At 35.6% G+C, this 21812-nt stretch overlaps 1 long non-coding RNA gene across 2 annotated transcripts; it reads left to right on the top strand.

Moving 5' to 3' along the window:
* The first annotated feature begins 298 nt into the window (after positions 1 to 298).
* On the top strand, positions 299 to 8444 carry LOC148649711 (uncharacterized). 2 transcript variants are annotated; one of them, XR_015925913.1, is made up of 3 exons: positions 299 to 392; positions 1995 to 2067; positions 7572 to 8444. It is a non-coding gene; the product is annotated as an uncharacterized LOC148649711 (long non-coding RNA). The 2 variants fall into 2 exon arrangements; XR_015925914.1 differs by lacking the exon at positions 1995 to 2067 and having other exon boundaries at positions 308 to 392.
* Positions 8445 to 21812: the final 13368 nt, after the last annotated feature.

Raw genomic sequence — 21812 nt, 5'->3', positions numbered from 1 at the left:
CTACCCTACAACCAACTTTCTCCTATTTTGAAGAGCTCCTTTTCTAGGTTAAACTCCTCCCCCTAGAATATTCCACTATAAAGCAAAAATAATTTTACAAAATAATAATCAGAATTCTGATATACACATTTCTTCACTAAGTACACAACTAAACAATTAACATATTATTTCCAATAATAAAATATCATACTCCTTTTATGTACATAAATATTGTTTTAGAAAATACTACCCCCTCTTAATGGTATCTTCTTTCATATCAATCCACGCATGCGCAACTGAAACAAGCACTACTAAGCCAGCCCCTATTGCCATGCCAAAGTTTGGGTCCTACAGGTTGTGGGAGAAACCATTTTGCCGGTGAGAAATCCAAACAACTTATTTATTTGAAACACGTGAGTTGATCACCAATTCGGTTCATTTCACTTCTAAAACAAAGGAAAACAGGTGTTTGGCTTGAGTTAATGTTTCATTTTGATTATACGTGAACAACCTTACTTTACTCTCTGTGTGCACCCACAGAGCAAGCAAAGCTATCCCTGGAATTCCAGACTAGTTTGTTTATGTTGGAAAACAGAGTTATCGCCTTTGTTTCGATATTGAAATGTTTACGTATGTGTGTGTGTGTACATGTGAATACCCCACGAGTGTCAGATGATCTGGAAACGGGAGTCTCCATCACAACCAATCTCTTTTAAAGCTACAGTTGATCTTAGTAACATTTTTATAGACATTTAAAGTCATAAACAGATCCCTTCTCTCTTTACAGTAGTGTGCACTGCTATGATTATAGCCCTCTATTCCATACCACACATTCAGTTTGATTTGGTTTTAACCTCTCCTTCTTGATATAGACATTTGATGGTAGCGCTGGCTGTAGCAGGCATTTCTAAAAATGTGCAAATCAATAGGTTAGATAAAAAATAATGAAGTTTTGTATATGAATATATTTCCATCATTGGAATGATTCCAATCCTTTCGGCTCTACATTCTCATCTACATCTGTAAATTTAAAGATAGACCTTGCAAAGTCAGACCTACCGTAAGTTAGCATTACACATATGACTTTTTAAATAATGTTAGATCTAGCATAGATGTCCCCAGTTCTGTATGGAAAATATTTATGTAAGAAATGAAAATAAGAAATTAAAACAAGAACTGACCACTTTTTATTTAGCAAGCTTTTATATTTTTATCTATCTTTTGTCTAGTGGTAGCTATGAGGAGAGAACAGCATTAATGTGACATCTCATGTTAGTTTGCTTGAAGAGCAGGAAAATGGATTTGATCAGTCTCTCTTGTCATATTTAATAACAAAACAATTTCCCAGTTGTGTGCTTTAGGGTGATTTTGGCTAATATTTTCAGGCAAGTTTAACCTTCTCTTACAAGTGGAGGATTGTACAGACTAAAGCCTGAAAATAGATTCTGTCAAACTACTGAAAACAAAAACAATAAAGAGTGTCGTGACAGTTTCATGACTGTGGAAACAGCTCCCTGACCACAGGCTGCTTACACAAAAGAATAACAAAAATAAATCCAATCATTGCCGATAAGAAGATACACTGTAAAGGCAAAAAAGATACAGTGACAGATGATTCTTAAAAAGCGTATTTGAGCCAAATGGTATCATAAGGGACTTACTAGTAATAATGGAAATCAAGACATTTTTCTATATGACAGATTATATGAGCATTGTGTCTTTTTTTCCATGTTGTCATTCTCTTAAGAGCTGGTTTATGCTGACCACACATTTGTTACAGGGTTAGAAGGAAATAACTGAATCAGAAACCCCTGACTAAGCGCCTTAATGTTTTCAACCCTCAGTTTGGACGCCACGCTGATCTTTATTGATTTTATGAATCTACAGAACATTTGATACAGCAGTGTGAGAACCTACAAACCAAAAAACAAGATCAGGCAAACTGTAATGTCAATTGACTTTAAGAAGAGTATTTAATTATACAAAGCTTGATTTTTTTAAAAATGTATGTGCAGAATGGTATCGACTGGTAAAAATGCGTCGGAGTTTGTACAGACGGTGCCAGAGCGATGATGAGCCGACACCGCGGTATAGTTGCATGAACTGCTGACATATATTTTAAGGACTGGTTTGAGATTTCTGAAAACATACTAAATCAGCATGTTTTATTGTTTGTTTTAAATATTTAGATAAGTCCCTTTGACATAAAGCTTAGAAATGTATATTAATGGTGACAATTAAAGCCTGGCCTGCATTCTAAACATACCACGACTGTGGAATCTGTGGATTTTTTTCAGGCTATAACTTGTACCAGATCCATATAAATCATATTTTAGTGCCTTAGGTCTGTGCTCTGACATTACATCCTAATCTTACAGCGTGTAGGCCTAAAGGCAAATCCTGGTAACAAATGAATGTAGAAGTAAAGTATTTATGCACTAAGACTGATAAAATGTCATGCTATATTCACCCGTAATTGGATTATGAATGACCATATTCTATCCCATAAGTTAAGAAGCTGCTAATTCTATCCAATGGATACTCTGCCATGTTGAATACAATCATATTAAATGGAGGTACTGTAGCATTTCTTTGCTTATTAGAAACATAGTGCTTAAAGCAGATTTAACCTTTGTAATATTTTATATTTGTAGTGGCTCCTCCTAAACTAAGTGCATCTTTAATGAGGTTTCTGCATATCTGCCCCTTAATACACACTTTAAACTGTTAGATATCACTTAACAAAAAAGAACCCTATTAAAAACATGTTAATCCCAAAATGAGATTCATTAAAGTACTTCAATTTTAATGAACATGATGTTTCTACTCCCTACCTTTTTCTGAAAACGTAAAAATGATTTAATATTCTGAATCAACAATAAACATTGTATTTATTACAAAATTGAGCTATATTTACTTGGTAACATTGATTATAAGCTTTTCAGAAAAATGTGTTATTATCAGATTAAATTGTTTATACATTGATAGGATTAAGGAAAATATCTCTACAGTTGCAGTGGACCAAAGACAAGTGCAGTCAATCATAAAACACATTAAACTTAAAGAAACAGTTTAATCGTTATCAGTGTTAAGAAATTTAGTCCTGAAATGTCAGAATCTTCTTTACTATAAGTATTATAGCTTGATTTACTTCAGCCTATGACCTGCAAGCAGATGGCATCCTAATTATTAATTAGGCTATATAAGATGTATGTTGAAGTTGGATATTGCAGGCTGAAGAAAGTTATTTATCACATCATAAATGAGGGGTGCAAAAAAGATATTGAATTTCAAATGAAGGCATTAAACACCATGTGTCTCTTCTTGCATTAGATGATGTATTTTAAGGTTTCACAAGGATTAAGAAATGTCTTCAAATTGCATTGGAGGTTTGAAGACAGTGAAACTCCAAACAGGAAATAGTGTATATATAATTCAGAAAGCAAAAGTTGAGCCCAATTTATGTTTTAAAATTTAAATTTAAAATTTTAAGTTATGATAGCCAATGCCAGTCATTCTGCGTGACCTCAGCACCTACGGGTGACTGAGGATATCAAGCACAAGTTGTCTGAAGAGCACTTTGCCCCACTATCTGCTTCTTCCTGTCTTCCTATCAGGGCTGTAATATTCAATAGGCACAAAAGGTACTGTGTCTAGAGCCTATGAAAACTGTAACAAAGAACTCTATTGGATATCTATACACAGGATATGTGTCCTAATATATATTATATATCCTTTACCTAGGCTATACGAACAAAATATTCAAAATAATTTTGATCACCCAGCTGCTCATAGAAATTGATATACGCACCTAAGGGCCTCTATAACAGAAGTACCTAGGGCCTGCAAAGAACTTAATTGAGCCCTATGGTGAGTCCAGGAAGCAAACAGTGGATGTCTTGTTTTGAGTGGAGAACTATAGGGATGTGCATCTTATTGGTCACACTACTAAAGTGCTTACATCTCAGCAGCAATAGTGGACCCTGCTGATCCCCCATTGATAACAAGTCATACATATATTGTACATATTCACACTCACATGCACATACATACTGTAAACTAAACGTTAATCATCAGTCAACTGTAGATCTGATTAAAACTGACTAGTCTTACATTCTGTTATCTGCATGATGCCTTTTAATTAATCAACCAGTGATTTCATCCATCCATTTATAATTTAATTAAGGAAGCAATATATGTTTTTTACTCCAGCAGAAGCTGTTGCAGTAACTGCTTGTATACGATAGCAACAGGTTGCCTGTGTCAGACCTATTAAATGTGTTTTTTCCTGAGGTTTGGATTCAGATTTAAAGCACAAGAACATCTTCAGTTTCTGAGGTAACACAAACAAGGCACTTTTTTTGGAGGGCTGTTGAATGTTTATTTTTAGCACCACACACTCTAGCTCTGAAGAACATTCTCTCAGTCCTCTGTGATTATGTATGTTGCTTATAGTTGGCATCCCTGGGCAAAACTCTGTTCTGAATTCAGCATCTGGCTTGGGCTGGATAAACTACTCAGAATCAAGAATAATGTCATAACATCTTAAAAAATCAATTTTAGTGCTAGAGTGCTAATAAACCATTTAATCACTTTTTTTAAATAATCATGTACATAGAACATAAATATAGAGCACACCTGATGTTCCACATGTTGGATTTAAACATGTTTTCTTTAATTTTTTATATCACTGTAGTAGAAATGGTTATCTGTCACATTACAAATTCATAAACTTTATTTAAGAAAAATTGTAATTTTCAATTCCTTTCGTTTTCCCTGCATGTAAATAACACTGATCAAGCAGAATATTTAAAATCATCTTTTTTATTTGGTTATATTTTATTTGAGTCTGCTGAACACTGTAGGTACAGTATGCCAACAAATTTTTGTTATAAATATTTCATTTTGGATTTGGTCTATTCTGTTTCCCCATTTAAATAAGACAGATGCCAAAAAGCCTTTTTTTCCTCTCACTGTGAGTGAGTTCTTATGTCAGATGTACAAAGCTGCTGTTTCTATCTTGTCATTTTTACTGCCATTTGGCAGGCGTACCTCCAAACCATTTTTCAGAAGTACTCACTACCACTAGTGAGCCCCTACTCTACAGTAATAAGCAGGGGCTCTCTAACCCTGGTCTTGGGTATTCACCAATTTATAAAGGTTTAAAAAGGGAACAATATAATTCAGATCAGTCGAGAAGGTTGTGTAATTAATTTAATTTAAAGATCATTTGGGATCAACATTAAGAACCTTTGGGTATGATCTTAATTGATCAATGACTTACAGCTGCTCCTGATCTTTAGAAATGTATCACCTGTAAAGAGTAACAGGACTGGGACTCTCCAGGACCAGGGTTTTAGACGCCTACTCTAGAGAAGGAGAATAAACTTTGGCACCCCTATTCCATTCCACTACACGTTTTGCTGCAGCAGTTAATCCTTGATGATCAAAGTTATCTTTAGCATCTGAGTTAATTTAGCAATTAAGGATCAGTGCTTAACTTATTGGAAATTTAAAAGTCAAAGTAATAGCATGGAATGGAAGTGCCAACGCTGACTACCCCTGTTCTAGAATCCCAGTCCAGCAGGTTTTACAGGTGTCTTTTGATTATTACCTGCTCCAGAACCGTGAGATAATGTAAGTGAATAATTAGCTTGATTAACTAATTAGCTGCATGGTGCACTAAAAAAATAGAAGGCATTGTGGTTCTCAGGGACAGTAACTAAGTCTGCTCGAGGAAGAAATTGCCAGCTTAATTCACTGTACTGTTGCTACCTTTTAACAATCACGCTTGTGGTTCATTTAATAATCAGGTGGGCTCAGGCCTTTGTGATTTACACTTGTAGTTTAAGCTACTGCTTGGATAAATGTGAACTGTTGGGCATTTTATCTCTGATTCCTGACATACTTTTTTGTGAACTGAATCGAACCTCAGTGAGAACGACTGCATCATTTAATATGAATCTAAAGCACACTGAGCAATTCTGGGGATAGATGAGCTTCACCCCTCACAGCTGTTCACCCTGGTGTAACAGCAACAAAGGCCCCCAGAATCTGAGATCTGAGAGCATGCATTTCCTGTGAATTTCAAACACATGCAGTAATAGAGCGTCATGGAAAGACGAGTTATACAAAGTGGTGAATATTTCATTCAGATCGTGTGAGGGTGAGAGGGAAATTAGCCCATTAATCCTGTTAAATATCTTAAACCAGCCTAGGGCTAAATTATTGTAAAGAACAGCCAATCTAGTAACTGGACAACATTTCCTCATATCTGGATGAACTACAGTATGAATGCATTTCAAAAGTGCACTGGGGAAGAAATATAATTACCTAAACTTTTATCTTTGAGTTGATCTGTCGGAACCCATCTGTTACAGTCCCATTGACCAGGGAGAGAAAGCAAAACTTAGAATGCAGTGGTCAGTATTCCAAAGAAGTGGACTGAAATTAATGTCAAATCAATTGGTTTGAGGAACACCTGAAAAAAAAATCAAGATTAGGGCTAACTAGACCAGACATCTCATCAACACACAAAGTGTACCATATGTGAAGGTACTGTACCACCAGGTCTCCATTGACTGGTTTAATTTCTTTGCACCAAGCTCAGTTTGTCTATACCCCTGCTGGATCTGCTTGTGTGGTTTTGTGTGCAAGAATCTATTTTACGTCTTGGTTGAATGCTTGACTGAACTGGGATTGCTGCAATAGAAAGCATCAGCTGGCAAAAGCTTCCTGCTAATGAAGTCTCCAAGGACTGTTACTTTCACCTCTTACCCTCTCTCTGTTCATGTATTTATATGACTGCAGGTTGAGCACCACTTTTTTACACAGGTGCTATGAAAGACGTGTCCATCGCAGAACACTTAGTACACTATCATGATCCTTATTGTTATATAAAAAAGAGAAAAGAAATAGATGCCACTGTCTTAGTCTTCCAGCACTAATCACATAAGAATGGTCAAAGAGTATCTAGGCCTCTCCAAATTTCTAATTGGTGACTAGTGTCACTGGAAATATAAATGGATTTCCTTCTTTAAGCAGGCAGAAGTGCTAAACTCACCTTGAAACCTGTGCTTTAAATCACCTGTTCTAGGTTTTAAATATCATATAAAATTTGCACATGTACGTAATTGTAGTGTCTTACAATCTTTATGTCCTGAAATTATGTGCATTTTGTTTGGCAACAGACACATAAAAAAAAATAGAAATGTTAATAACTCATGGCTGCAGTAGACAAATTCAGTGCAGAAAATTCAATATCCTAACCCACATTCATAACCTTTTACTCCAATACATCCTGCCTACACTTACTCTTACTACACTGGTATTTGTCATTGGTTAACTCTGATGCATACCTGCTTCAGACCTAAAGACAGACTGCAGCGTTTTCCAATGCCTTCATGATTGACAATATGTGTATTTCAGAAATTCACCAAGGGATCCTAGTAAAAATACCTGGTACAATGTACTTGTCATGATTATAATCCCTCCTCTTAAGGGCGCTCTGGCCCTTTCGTATTTTAGTTGATTACATGCACCTGCCCCCTGTTCTGTCTCCCTATTTAAGCCTGGCGCTCTTGCTATTCCAGGCTCAGCATTGGGAGATGGACACCCGGAAGTCCGCCTACCTGCGGGTCCAGGAGAGACCTGACAGCATAACCTTTATCATGCCGTCCTGACCATCTGAGTCCGGGGCTCGGAGCGCCTGGCCTCGTCATCCTGGTTTTATTCCCTGTCCCTGTTCCGGATCCCGTTCCGGATTTTAACTGTGTGTAATGGGAGCTCCAGGCTCCTGTGAAGTGTAGTTCAGGACCCTATGCAGACAGTATAATCCGGATTCTTGGTTGGATCCTCCGGTTTTGGACTTTGGACTGCGCCCCGGATTCCCCCTTTTGGACTGCCTGAACGTGTTTGCCATTGCCACGCCCCCCGAGCACTGGATCACCGTAGTCATGCCCCCCCTGTCTGTCAACCCGTCCTGATCCTCTTCGTCTCCTCCCTTGATGTCCTTCTCCACTCACTTCCAGATTATCCTGTCCGCATAGGGTTCTGAACTACGCTTCACAGGAGCCTGGACCAGCTCCCGTTACAGTAGTAACCTAATTCAAAACTTGATTTGGTCTTTATCCCCAAATTCTGTTTCTGTACTATCCCTTGTCTTTTGAAGGAAAACTTTCAGAGTAAAAACATTCAAGACACGGAGAACCTGCTGTTGAATATAGTGTGTATAGGGTCTCCTGTTAATGTATTTGCCATGACATTTGTTTCATTATAGCTCTATTACAGTTTCTATTAAACCACAGCTGAATAACCGCTGTTAAATACAAATTTTACTTTTAAGGTTAATGAACTGTGTACTTTAACACTGTAATCTTTTTATATACTTTAAAACTAGAACTCCACTAATTGTTTGATTTAATCTGTTTTGTTCTTACCCCATTAAACTAAAAGCCTTTTGGTTACACACTAGTTTTTATTTACAACTACAACATGTTTTATACTTAGAAAAGCACTTACAATCTAGATTGAGAATAACCAATACTTTACGTTGTACTTTACGTTGTATTGAGAAACACATACTGTACATAATACACAGGAGTTCACTAAGTAAGATATATGCAAATATAGTATCAATTTTTAGAAAACAAATGTGGATATTTTTAAAATGTGCTGCTCTTTACTGTTTTTCCATTTATAAATTGAAAAGTGAATGGAAGCATACTGTGTGTGTAGAATTGTAGAAGGCAGTAGAAGTTGTTTCATGTTTTGAATGCAAGAAACTGTGCACCAGTTCACTGTACCATTTGTAAAGTGTCGCTGTCATAGACATTTTAGTAGAATAAATGCAAGAGCAGGCAGATAAAATGGACAAGCCACTGTGTGTGCAAGCAGCATTGCTTTCAGCAAATGAGACAGTGATAAACACAGGCAAGCTTGGAACAAGCAAACACAGCTCAGGATGTATCCAAAAACAGGCGAGGTCCAAGCTGTGTAAACAAGCACAAACACAGTGAGAGCTGGAGAACCTGAGAACTCAGGAATTCAATGTGAAGCTGGGGATGTAGCAAACTCTCTGACAGAGATCTTAGGGACATGCCAGATCATGGCTTATATAGTTTGAAACACCTGAGGCGGGCATGGCGGATAATTGCCTCCAGGTGGTACAAGACTCCTGTCAAATTAATTACCTTGGTAACCGGTACTGAATGACAGGTGCCTGGCTATTGTGTAGATACTAACTCACCCTGTCACTCATCCAGGGTGATGAGCATGACATTGTCATGCTGACACCAAATGCTAATGCAACACTTTTTATATGTACCAAACCACTTTTGAAAGGTTACTGATGAAAATTATTTGAATCCCTGAAAATGCTGGACAGTCTCAGTACTTAAGCACAACATAGTCAGCGTAAACCACAGAACTGAGCAAGTCAAGCAACAATTCTAGATTCTAGATATTATATTTACATAATTCTTAGAATTTTACATTATTTTGAAGACCCTCAAAACCTGTTTAGCCCATAATGAAGTAGGCTTCAAACATTTTCCATTTCCAGTTCCAATAGCAGACCCTATATTTTTTTGCATTGTTGTCTTTTTCATTTAGCTCTCACCAACTTTTAAATTCTCAAATGTTTTTTCTTGTCCCGCACCTCAGTAATGTCTCCTGTGCTGTAATCCTGGAAGATGACTGTAAACGTGTCCTTGTGTCCCACCCACCTATTAAACCATTCACCTTTTACCTTTTGACATATTGCAAGCACCACAACCCCTGACCAATAGGTGTGGAGACGCACATTGATGCCACAGACATCAAGAATTTCTTACGCATCACTGTTGACTGGAAAGTTGAGAGTCCTGGCTGACTAATCCCTGCCTTTGCTTGGTGCTCTTCTGCAGTCCAGGTTGTGGCTGTATCGCTCCAACCCATGACTTCAGGGTCATAGAGCATACATAGATATTTTAAAGATAAAGAATTTCACAGCTTTATCTCCATACAGCCTTTCAAATGTTCCTTTCTAAAGAGAACCATATCTGTCGGTTTTTATCTGCTGGTTGAGAGTGGGTTGCACACAAGTTTTTTATTTCAATAAGCATCATTAGACATGATGAAATGCAGCTGTGTCTCACAGCCTGGTGGTTGCTAATGTTTTTAAAGATGAAACGGTCTCAGCAGCCCAATGCATCCAGGTTTTGACCAGAGGGTTTCAGTTCTAACACCTGCCAGGAGATAAGGATGCGCTGGAATGATAATTCATCTGCACACATACAGTACCATGCATGAAAATGATTTCTTTTCTCTTTACTGTATTATTTTTGTAAAGCGGTTTGCAATTCTTACTATAAATTATTTGCTTCTGAAAAGAACAAAACTGTTCAGTTCATATACTCAATTTCTAAGAAAGAAGAATAAATACAACACTTGCACAAGCTTTATGTCTATATTACTGGGTAAAATAAAAGCAGAAAGCAGATAAGTTAATAAACCACAATGTAGTGTGTCCCAGATAGTAAGCATAAAGTCAGTCAAATGTATAAGCAATTGAAAAATAATTTAGGCTTGCATTTGTGAGAAGTAACAGCTTGATCCTGACTCCTAATTCTGTATGTCAGAGTTTTTTTTTGCATTATTGAAACATTTCTTCTTCAAGACATATTTGAATCCATTTGATATTTCTTGTATATAGAACAAAAAAAATGTTGACAATGAAATAATTGAAAGTGTTTAAACACTGAAAATTAATGATAGATTACATGGCATGTCTGTAGCTAGGCAATTGTCAGTGCAGTATTCTCCTTTCTTTTAAAGAAATAAACTATATTCTGCATAATAATGATATGTAATAGAGTATTTAGATTGACTTCAAAGAAAAAAACACCTAGAAACAGTAATACTAGAACCAAGCAACTTATGGCATAAAACTGAAGGCTTTAGCTATTCTTTACCCTTGACAGAATATAAAGCAAACAGTTAATCATAAAACATTAATGCTGAACATCATGTGAGTCCTAATTAACATATTAAGAAGATATTATATTTGAAAAAGAAAAAAAACTGTATTTCAAGGTAGCAAAATACATGTAACTATTTTATGCATCATGTTAATTTAGCATTGTCTTAATTGATGTTGATATTATTTCTTTTCTTGGCTATAATAGAAACCAGTATCTAAATTTGTAGATATATAACATTCTGTTATGCTTCAGGGTAGTATTCTTAAAGGAGTCTTAACACAGAAAAGGTGATGGCCTTTTTGGATTATTATCAGACCTCTGAAGCAAAGCTACTGTATACCACATCTCAAAACCTGCCTGGATTTAATCAAAAGTGATTCCAGTAAAACAATGTCTTTGTGGTCATTAGCCTAGCAAATTGTCAAAGAAAATAATCTTTAGATGAGCTAAACAAAAATCCTGTTACTGTACCTTCTACACAAAATACATGTTTATACAGACTTCCAGTACGGGATATATTCCCTGCACTTTCCCTGCTCTGCACTTTTATTCTTGGTGTAAACTACATCAGCTTCAACTCCCGATTTAGCCAGTCTGGTAACTTAAATCTCGTTAAGATCTAAAAGTAGTACAATGGCACTGCTGACTCACAGCTCTGGATTGCTGGATATTATTCCTGTCTGCAGTCCACCACTTCCTTCACCAACCTTCTTCCATGATAAAGGGAGTGGACACTTCTCACTACTTTGCCCAGACAAAAGTGGATGTTGTGCCTCTCTGGTTTTTAGCGATGGATTAAGACCTAATGAAACACTTTTGGAGGGACCTGAATACAGTTCTTTTGGTTAAATATATCAAATGCGTCCAGAATGGATCTTGAAAATTGCAGGATTTAGGACCAAACAGTTTTCTGTCCTTTAAGTGTACTAAGTTGAGTTTTGAATGAAATGTATGAGCAAAGTGTGTTTTAAGTATGTGTAAGTTTAAAATTAGTATCCTATTTTAGCTGTGAGGTATTGACAATGACATTTTTTCTGAAATGTTTCTTCTGTGTAAATTGGTGGGTGTCGCCTTAGTTTATTCATGCCTCAGCGACTCCAGTCAAATCAGTAACACTTCCCTGGATTTGCTCATTAATGGAACGTTATTCTATTGAAAGCATATTCAATATTACTGACTAAAAAGATTATAATTTGAACTCAGTGTAGAGTATTAATTTTCACAAAATATGTGATCAAGTTAATGCTAGAATTGATTTTTTGTTTATGTTGTCAAATACCGTTGTATGTAAACTGTTTATCAGGAGGCTGAATTGCAGTATTATTACTTGACCATTCATCCAAGTTCTTGAATATTATCTAAGTTAATAGTTGAAAAGAGAAGTTCTCAGATGACACGCATTTTCAAATTTTGGGGGTGGGCATTATTACAAAACAAAAGGAAACTTCTTGCTCCATTTCATCTGTTATTAAAATCCATAGTTCCCCTTATTCCCTGACAGTGAGGTTTGCATTTCATAGCCTGTGAATTCCAGTTGTTGTACAGCATCTTACAGTAATTTATTGTTTTAGTTTTCAGTTTACTTTCTTCCAAAATTTTTCAGTTTGCTTTATTGAACAGTACAGACAGTTCTTCATTGCACAGCACATAGGCAGAACAGGCTTGTCTCATTTGAAGCATAGCATTTACAGAACTAGAGAAATTCCCAACAATACTTGTAACAATATTTTTTCTTTGCTTTAAAACCATTCAGCCAAGTAATGACCAAGTATAGGTAAACCGACAAATTTTAAGAGGAGTATCCCTAGTAGTATCCCAGATACCCCCCCCCCCCAATAAAAATAAAAAGTAAAGACTCAAAGTTTTTAATGCTATCATTTAATTTGTTAAAAACTGGTTTTGACCAGTATTCCCTGATTAGTAGTTTAGCTGCATTTAAATTAGCTGTAATTAACCAAACTTTTTGTAATTAAAAGAGACAAATTATTTGAAAATCCTAAGTGACTGTTCTGTAATGATGAATAAATGAAGGACCTTAATGTGCAGTTGTTTAATAGGTGACGTTATAAAGCATCGATGTTCACATAGATCATCGACAACACTGCATTTGTCAGCCAAATGAGTTCTTGGATTTGCACACTATAATGCAACATAATCAAGTTCTAATTTATCAATTAAAATAATTACAGAGCAGATCCAATTTAATTAAAACGTCAAAGCATGGAGGAGTTAGTCATGCATTAATTGGGCTTTGATGTGTCTTGGTTTTGCTTGTACATTTTTTAACTGCTTTCGACGTGATGGAAGACTGGGAAAAATGGGAATAACAGGGTGAGATGGTCATATGCATTGCAGCCGACCTAACCTACCATTAAAAACCAGCACTAGACAAGTGAAATGTAATGCTTCATGACATTATCACTGGGGGGTTGGCTGCACATCAGTGGACACTAATGAACTGCTGCTGTCAGGAGCAAGAACCTAAGACACAATTGACAGGATGTGGTTATCAGCTGTGTTGTAACATATCAACAGGAAAAGCAGTGCCAAGTGGCAAAATAAAGAGTGTGTGATGCAGAACCCCTCTCAGGGCCAGAGATCCTGTTCTGCTCACGCTGTGACTTGTTTTGTTCTCTTCATTCATCCTCTGCTGAATCCACTTTTATAGAGTGAGCTGCAAACCGTCTCCAGTTTTGAAGTTTTTAAATCTTAAAGAAACACCAAAGGAAGAGAATAGCCAGAAACACTGGACTAACGTGTCACTTCCTAAGAGCTTAGCCCCACAAAACAGCACTTGTGGCCTACAGCCAAAATCTAGTGTTTCTTTTCTTCTGTTTTCAGCATGGAATAAACTTTTACTTGTTCCTTTGCAGCCTATGCATGCTGACCCAGCTCCCTACTTGAACTACTTGTTTTCTTAATTTTCACATCTTAAATGAAATAGATAAGCCCTGAAACATTATTTAATTACAGTATATACATTTAAGCTATTTTTCTTCATTTTTGCAGCTATTACATTTTTGTGTGATACTTTTAAGAGCTTGAAAACTGTAAATCTGTCAGTAATAATGCACATCAAAATAATGTTACTGTATTGAATGTCCCATATCAAAACAAGATGAACTAATTACAGAAAAAAACATAGAATAATGTGACCTTTTAACAGAGCATACTTACAGTGTAATTACTCCTTAAATGTGCTGTCAGATTTGTGTGAATTATATGGATACATGAGGTTAAAAAAGTGAATTCTTAATTATATTACAATAACTGGACTAATATAAAATTGAGTCTTAGCTAAAGTGATTTCCATGTGAAACGTGATGACCTCATTTGTATGTGTGAGCCTGTTACAAGGTGAAGTAATTGTACTGGAACCTGGATAGTGTTGAATTTCTGAAGCAGTAGGAGGTCTGTCCTTTTTTGCATAAGGGAATTCTCCCCTTGTCTTGATCTGATGCTGAGAGATTCCAGAGACACTGTGATTAAATCCCTGCAGAGCAGAGCTGTGCATGACAAGTGTACCCCATTTCATGTCTCCATGGTGCATGGAGACCACGATACCATTCTTTGAATAAGCCGTCTGTCTTTCTAAGCAATTTACACTTGTTCAATATTGCAATTTCAATTGGTTAAGAGAAAAAAAGCTCTGCTTTTTTCCTTGCTATTAAAATCATTCCTTTAAATGACGTTCTTTCTAAAAGCTATGTCTTTTATAACCACAGCTGCTTTGCATGTTGGATCTTACAAAGTTAATAGCATCTGAAACATTTATTCATATAGGAACAAGCAGAGGTTAATTCAATGCTGAAAAATAGAAACATACTCTCAGCCTGGAATTAACCTCTGTGCTATTTTGCATCTCACAGAATGGCACAGCTCCCCATTCAATTGTACTTCTATATAAAATGTTAATTAAATTAACAAACAACTAGGCTAATTAAAATGTGTAGCCTAGTGTAAGCAACTCTACAAGAATGACCTGCGATATTTTGAGTCAATAGTAATTTTATTGGTAGAAAAGAAGTAATAAGGTTTCTGTTTGATCTACTACATTGTTCCTTTTTGTTTGAAGAGAATGACACATACAGTAATTTGTCATGTTGTTTCCTAATAAAAATAATTGTGCTGAACACATACTGTATCTACAGGTAAATTCTCATTATAGGTGAGTGTCATATCTATTTTGGATAAATGAACTAAAAGTAAGCTACTGTATGTTATTTTGAGTTTGTAATGTGATGTCTGATAAGAAGGAGTAATGGGATTGTGTAATTTTCTAAGTAAAGCAATAACTATAAAATTTTATTCAATTTGTGATATGAAAATCTCTCCTGCTACAAATGTAGGATAGATAATACTACGTAAAATATTTTCTTTTTCAGAGAAGTGCAACTGCTTGTATTGTATATTGATATCATTAAAAAAGACCATAGTGTAAATCTTTAATGCACCGTCATTTATGACAGCTTTATGACGACAAAGACTTACAGGTAAAAGTTTACTCTCAGAGATTTTGGTTATGATTAGGGACAGATTAATGCCTGTAAATGTAATAACACTGTAATGACACATGAGGTAATCTTGCTGTATTTAAACTGATTAATTATGGACATTATTATTGTGCAGGTGGTAACTCTTAATCAATGTAAAATGCTATGGGTGTCAAAATAAACTTTACAACCACTGAAGAAATGAGACAAGTGAGATAAAGCAGGTCAATACCCTATTGCCCCAACACATACATTTGTTTACTCAATGGCTGACATTTACATAACAGGCCAGACATGACTTCTGAATGACAAATGCTCCTCTGAAACCATTAACACCATCACAGAGACTGAAAGGAAGAGGAGCAATAAATTGGAACCCAGCCTGTAGGAAGACAAAGCAATGAAACCAGAAGAGCAAAGTCAGTGATATTGACAGAAAACATTCAAAGCAAAGGAGGCAGGACCTGCAACAACCATTTTATCACAAGGATATGACAAGGAAATATTTGTTCTTTTATATAAAGTAAAGTACACGATAATTATTGACAAATTGGTCTTGTTTACATTGGGGTCTTCTCAATTGTCCTGATAAGTAAAACATTTCAATATTGGAAAGTGGCCTGCTTTTATTTTTGTATTAAATTGACTTTGTTATTGTGTACTACAGTATGTATTTTTTAACGTTTGGTCATATAATTTGACATATTTCAGTGTAAAAACGTTATCAAAGTCACAATTTTTTAAGGAAGACAAATCTAGATCTGAATGTATTGGTGTAATTGCAACATCCTTCTTTGATTTATTACCATGGCAAAAATAATGGCAGTGATAATTTGACTCTTTATCGCACAGCCAGTAAAATATATGCTAAATCAATGTCAGTAATTTGCCTAGTTGGGGTAAAATTTGGCAGATATTAAAAAAACAGGCTCTAGGAAACATTAAACTGGAACACTTTGAGCAACTTAAGGCCATTATGCTTGTTGGAAAATTGATTTCTTAAGCAGTTATTTTGTTAGTTTCTGCTGTTATGTACTTTTAAAAATAAAATATCCTCTAAAATCGACAATGACAAGCAAAACCTGACAATGATTGATGTCCATTTGTCTTTAAAAGGGAAAATAAAAATAAAAGTTTTTCTGTTATCCTAAAGTCACTACCCACCTTTTTAATCTGAAGTTTTCTCCAGAGCTCTCTGAAAACTTTTATTTAACACAAACACTATATGGCTTTTCATCTGTAATTGATTTTTCCCTTCATTTAATTCCAAACGAGGACATTGACTATAAATATATTGGTGTGAATGCAAAAATATTATAATAATCCAAATAAGATACTTTTTAGGAAACCTTCAATTTCATCTCATAGAAGTTGGTGCAGCAAGGCGCTTTCTGACTTCAGATCATATTACTTCCAAGCCACACAATGGAAAAGGCCTCACTGTATGAATTCAATTTTCATTACCCTGTAATAAATGCAGTGCAAATCCTAGGAGGCTGCACTAGTGAAAAATAAATCTGATATATGAATAAACGATGTCTCAGGGGAAAATATTCTTCTTTTGTGGTGAAGATTGACTTCTTCATGATGGGCCACATCAGCCATGAGGAAATAAAACAGAAATAGAAACTGCTGTTGAAGAAGAGCATAAAGAGTACATTTCCATCAACTAATCCAAGGACTGTATATAAAAACATATATTGTATGCAGTGAGACTGCTAGCTATCAGATTCCTCCAGAGGCTAGCACTTTTATAATTTGAACACCAGGGGAAATAATTAATTTCCAACCATCTTTACCTCTCCTTGCCTCTCTCTCCTTCTCTTTCTTTCTGTTGACATCTGAGTCTGTGCGGTGTGTTTACTCACCTCAGTGGAGTATTTGCAGTTAATTAATAGGTTATTTGAGGAAGACCTGAAGGGAAAGTAAATATTTGTTTTCTGCCTTTCCCCTTTGTCTCCTTTTTACTTCTCTTTATTCCACCCATTGATCAATATACATCCACTGATCATTTTAAATTTGTTTAATTCAAGAATTATTTTGATTCTGGCTAATAGGATCATTTGAAATTGTATGCGATCACTTTTGACAGCTGGGTTCCTAAAACACTTTTAATAATTAATTGAAGACTTTTCTATTATCTTTGCAAGCATAAAAAGGGAAACACAGGAAATGTGATGTATTCTATTTTTATTTTAGAAAATTACACATTTAGAATGCAACTTGGTCTGCTTCCAGCTCAGCCTTTTTAAAGAACTTTCAAAAGATCACCCTTCACCGCAGTTTGAATTGTAATTAAATCTGCTCTGACAACATCAGAGTTTGCTTATCAGAGTTTGATTAAAACTGTTACTCTCAAAACGAATTATGGGAACAATCCAACGGCTAAACGTTTTGTAAGCAAGACAATTTACTGGCTTATTTTCATAGAAAACTATTAAATAGATCATTGAGCTTTATGCTGTGAACTGTATAACAGATGGCCAAAAAGCTGCAAACAGTGTGCACAATTTTTTGCATGGCTGCAGTTGTAAATTCTGGTCTCACACTGGTATCCATGCTGTCACCTGACCCTCAGCCCCTACAGGCTTACAACTGTCTGCACAGTAGATTTTTTTAAACCAAGGCCTAATGCCTCTGCAAAGATTGGAGTGGTTAGTTTTCAAAATGTATTTCTCTGGAGATCAGCCATTGGGAACAAGCACTAGGTCCTCTGACTGCTGACCTCCAAGCAAGAAATTAATAAAACACATTGCATTGAACATGGCCCATTTGTAGATGCTGATGGCCCTTGCACAGCGTATCAGCTCCATCCATTGTCTGCATTAGTCAAAGATGAGGAGGGCTGCTTCAGAAGTCATTTCATATCTAGCGAGAGCTCCCAAGCTCTCCCACATGCACAGTTTATTGAATGTGAAGCTGTTTAAACAATCATGGCTGTTTATATCACCCTGACTTATTCAGTGTTCCCTGCCTGGCTTAGGGGAGCCAAGACATCGGTAGTGATAAACTGCCAGTGGCATTCTAATAAAAAAAAGCAAAAAAAATTTTTAGTAGAGAGGGTAAGAGCTGTATTAATTTGTAGATATATGTTCTATCTAAAATAACCAATAATACATATTATTATTGTAGGCGGTAGTAGTTCAGGTGGGTAGCTGCGTCAGCATGCGTAGGCTGCAAAGGAACAAGTAATAGGTTTATTCCATGCTGAAAAAAAGAAGAAAGAGAACACAACGTTTCGGCCGTGGAGCCTTCTTCAGGTGTGAAGAAGGCTCCACAGTCCTACATTATTGTAGGACTGTCCTACATTATTGTAGGACTGTAAGCCCTTCATTTACTCCTCTATGGACAGCATGTTGCTCCTTTGTACTTTTTGGACAATCAGTCTGTATAAACCTATGCACATTTTGCACATATTTTATTGTTTTTACAGTGACTATGATCAGCACATTTTGCACACACCTATGTATTTATTTATTTTTATTTATTTTGTTTGTCTTTTGTTTTATAACTATTCTGATGTCTGTTTTGCTTGTCTAGGGCTGGACTGCTGTAACACAACAATTTCCCTACGGGATTAATAAAGTATTATCTATCTATATTATCTGATATAATCAATGTTTTTAATAATTAAATATAACCGAATTGTATAATACTGAAAACAAACGAATGAGTGTTAGGAAGAAACAAGAACTGTAGCAGAGCTAGCCAGTGCTGGTCATGCAGTGCCAGATTTTCTTTCTTTCTCCAGTTATGGGGTTGGTCCCGATTACCATTTGTGATCTATTTTTACAAAGATGGCTCACGGAGTTAATGTCAGTCTGTTGTTTCTCCTTTGTTTCCAGATGTATCTTTATAGAAAATCTATGTTAGAAAACTCAAAAGCAGAGCTCTTGAACAAGTGGCCCAGAAGCTGTTAGTGAAATAATGATCAATGGTTGCGTAAGTTTTATTTTTTTATATTACACACCCTGTAACATAACTAAATCTCTTTTTTCTTTGTCAGTATTTGTATTGCATTGCAACTGTTTTAGAAGAATACTTCTTGGCTGTTTTTTTTTTGCATAAATGGTTGTGTCATGTCAGAAAGTGGTTGTGGAAAAAAGGTTATTTTGTGCTTTAGTGACTCATTTTAGAACATTTGCATAGTTTCTACCCCTCTTTTTCATTTAAGGGCTGTGAAAATGCAGTCCTGCACTGGAACATAGCTAAGTGGCAGCCCATTCACCTTCAAGTGGGTCACTGTAGTAGCACACAGTCACTTTTACAGTATGTTCATGATCACCCCTTTAAAGGAGCCAGTGCTAACATTTTTATATTGATTGATTTTACAAATACAGCCTTATAAACCTGACAGGAACACATTTGTTGGAATCCAAAACATGAAATTGAAATCTAACCTTGAATAACCAGGAGTGGCGACATTTGTTTTAATTATTGAACTTTAAATAATTTAAAAATGCATAGAACATGTTCAGATGTGTGGCTTTTTGGAATCAGGATCTGACCAGCCCTGTGTTAAGAAGGAAATTACTAGTGTTACTACATACTAATAAACAGTAGTAATTGTTGAAAAAGGAGTAGCAGTATTTGCTATAGAGAACTTTATTTATAAAATATGATATAATCATGGTATTTGTTTTACACTGATAAGAAAACATTATTTTCAGCCTTTCTCCATGGCTCTGTGATGGCCTGACATTTTGCCCAAGGCGAAAACAGTCATGTCCTCCTGTTTCTGCCCTGTGCCCTGCGTCCTTATCTGAGCTGTTTCCCAAATAATATGATGATGTGGACAAGGTGCATCTAGCCTTTGAGAACAATGTGATCTAATATAATTTTCTATAAGAAAACATCATTAAAATACTATAAAATAAAAATAAAAGTCATCATTAAATTAAAAGTGCTTTTCAGTACTATACAATGAAGTCTTAAAAAGTGATGTCTATATTCAGTGTGTTGAATGACCCTAACCCCAGATACTATTTATAGTAAGAGAATTAAAAAGACAAATAATGCAACATATTCTTCAATAAGAAATTATGTTTCATTATTGAGCGCTAAATAATTGCCCTGTTGGTCTCGAGGGGCATTTTTACAAATCACTATGATCATTGATAGAACCTCTTGATATCAGTCATGAAAACACAAATCAAAGCTTACATTGTTCTCTTCCATAGAGATTGATGTCATCATAATCCATAGCACATTCCTCTGTTATTTAATTTGCATGAGGTTTGAAATAGAATTTTTGTGCCAAAAATTGTTTGTACTTATTCAAAGAGATTTATATGATTTGTAATTTAGAAAATATAGAACTCTGGCTTCTGATTACATTTTGTTTTAGGAATGGTTTTATTTGGCTACTTTAAAGTATTACTATATTAAGGATATTATAGATAAAAATAATATATATATATAAAAGGAGGGTTTTCAGTCTTAAGGAATAGTCACTAAGTTACCGTGATGACAACAGGTAGTATTCTGATAGTGGATGAATAAAGTTTCATTTCAGCAAAAATAGTGTCAATGCAATTTGAATGGAAAAGCACTAATTGGCATTTTTGCTTTAAGTTATTTTTTTACATTAAAAGATTGCAAGCTATGCAGAAATCTGAATAATCAGCCTCACTTTATAGTTACGGTTTTAATCATCCTGAATGTTTATAGCTGTGACTTTGTAAACCATTTTAATATCTGCTTTCAATGTGAACCCAGAAGAACAGTATGTTTCTTTGGAGTTTAATATTCCTTGCCAAGCATTTTATACCCTAGGAGTACACATTTCTCGTTAAATATCTCTTACAATATAAGTATAAGTATATAGTTTATGGCAACCGAATACAGAGAATGACATACTGTATTACGTGTGGCCTAATGCTGTCAAACTTTCAGAAATGTATTAACTCTCAAGTGAATGCTATCATGGAAGCGATGTCTAATATCTATTTCTGCCTCAAAGTTTTTATATTCGGATTAGGGCCCTTGTAGACTTGTTAGCAAGATGAAAGTGCATTTTGTTTTTCTTTATTCTCCTTGTCCTGAAAGTCTTTTATGCACATTTGTAAAAAAAAAAAAAAATAAAGTCAGATTTCCCCTATTCCATTCAGACCTCTGTTGAAATTAGGGAGTTCTCAGACTGAGTTGATTTGCTTCACTGCGGCTTCACTGCTGATTACCTCAGAGCTAGAAAGGCTCGCATCTCCCAGACTTCAGCTGCTCACTCAGGGCAAAATCAAGCACTGGAGTCTATTTGTTGAGAAATGTCAGTCCTGTTCTAAATCTGGCCAAACGCACATTACTGAAACTGGCAGCTTAAAGGAAAAGGTGCAGCAATAAAGTGGAACACTTATTCCATATTTGTTTTCACTCTGCATAA

Source organism: Lepisosteus platostomus, chromosome 13, assembly GCF_059453375.1.
Source record: "Lepisosteus platostomus isolate fLepPlt1 chromosome 13, fLepPlt1.hap1, whole genome shotgun sequence".
NCBI classification, from domain to species: Eukaryota; Metazoa; Chordata; class Actinopteri; order Semionotiformes; family Lepisosteidae; genus Lepisosteus; species Lepisosteus platostomus.
This window is presented reverse-complemented; position numbering and strand designations above follow the sequence as displayed.